Consider the following 1,374-nt stretch of genomic DNA (forward strand, 5'->3'; position numbering starts at 1 on the left):
CCACGTCCATTGGCGTTCACCCTGTAGCAGAGGAGATCAAGGACCATTGGTGTGGCTTTGATCACTTACAGCCTGCCATAGAAGAAGATCACTCACAAGCAAGGAAGACAGTAGTACCAGAGTTACTTCAGAAAGACAAAGCAACTCTAACTCTCAATCTAATCCTATCATTTATTCCTTTCACAACTTATGAGAAATGTTATGTTTATATCACTGATAATCCAACTCCTTTTGATTTTGCCAGACTAAGACCTGCAAGACAACCATAGCTTGCTTCAAGGCACAATCCTCGTGGGATCGACCCTGACTCGCTCAGGTATTACGTGGACGACCCAGTGCGCTTGCTGGTACTGCTGCTGTTGTACGAAATAGTGTGGGTTTTGCATACACGCGTACCAAGTTTTTGGCGCCGTTGCCGGGGGTTGTTGAGTTTGGACAAACTGCCAAATTGTTCTGCTCCTTAGATAGGGTAAATTTTTATTTTTGTTAAGTCTTTGATTTTGATTTTCTTCTTCTCTATTTTTCGAAATATTAAAAAGCTTTTTTCAAAAATATTTTTCTTTTCTTTGTTTAATCCTTGCATTTTTTGAATGTGTTTATGTTCTTGGTTTGTGTCTTTGAGTTTTTTTTATTTTATTTTTCCTTCTTTCATTTTCGAAAATTTCAAAAAGGTTTTTCAAAAATATTGTTAAATTTGTAGTTCAATTGGCTAGAGCGTTGTGTTCATGTTCTTGGTAATTTATGTTCTTTTGAGTCTTTCTTTCTAAAAATTTTTCAAAAATATTTTTCTTTGGTTAAATCTTGTGTTAAGTCTTTAAATTTGGTGTTTTTTATTTTTCTTGCAATTTTCAAAAATTTGGTATTAGTTTTCTAAAAATTTTAAGTTTAGTGTTCTTTTTTTTTTTTGTGTTCTTGAGTTCTTTGAGTCTTTAAATTTTGTTCTTCGTGTTCTTGTGAGTCTTCAAGATGTTCTTGAGTCTTGCATGTGTCTTGATCTTTAAATTTTTAAGTTTGGTATCCTTTGGTGTTTCCCTCCAAAAATTTTCAAAAAACAAGGGTGCTAAATCTAAAAATTTTAAGTTTTGTGTCTTTTTTGTGTTTTTCTCTTTCATCAATAAATTCAAAAAAATAAAAAAATATCTTTTCTAACTAATTTTCAACCATAATTTTTGAAAATCATAAATAAAATTCAGATTTCAATTTTTAAAAATTTTATCTTATCATATCTTAGTTGTCAAGTTTTCAAAAATCTTATCTTTTTCAAAACCACATCATATCTTTTTCAAAATTCAAAAAAAAATTATCTTAGCTCTTTCAAATTTCAAATTTTTTAAAAAAAAAATAAATCTTTTTCAAAATCAATTTTCTAATCTT

Source organism: Arachis ipaensis, chromosome B8 (assembly GCF_059453495.1).
Source record: "Arachis ipaensis isolate K30076 ecotype BB chromosome B8, ASM5945349v1, whole genome shotgun sequence".
Classification (NCBI taxonomy): Eukaryota; Viridiplantae; Streptophyta; class Magnoliopsida; order Fabales; family Fabaceae; genus Arachis; species Arachis ipaensis.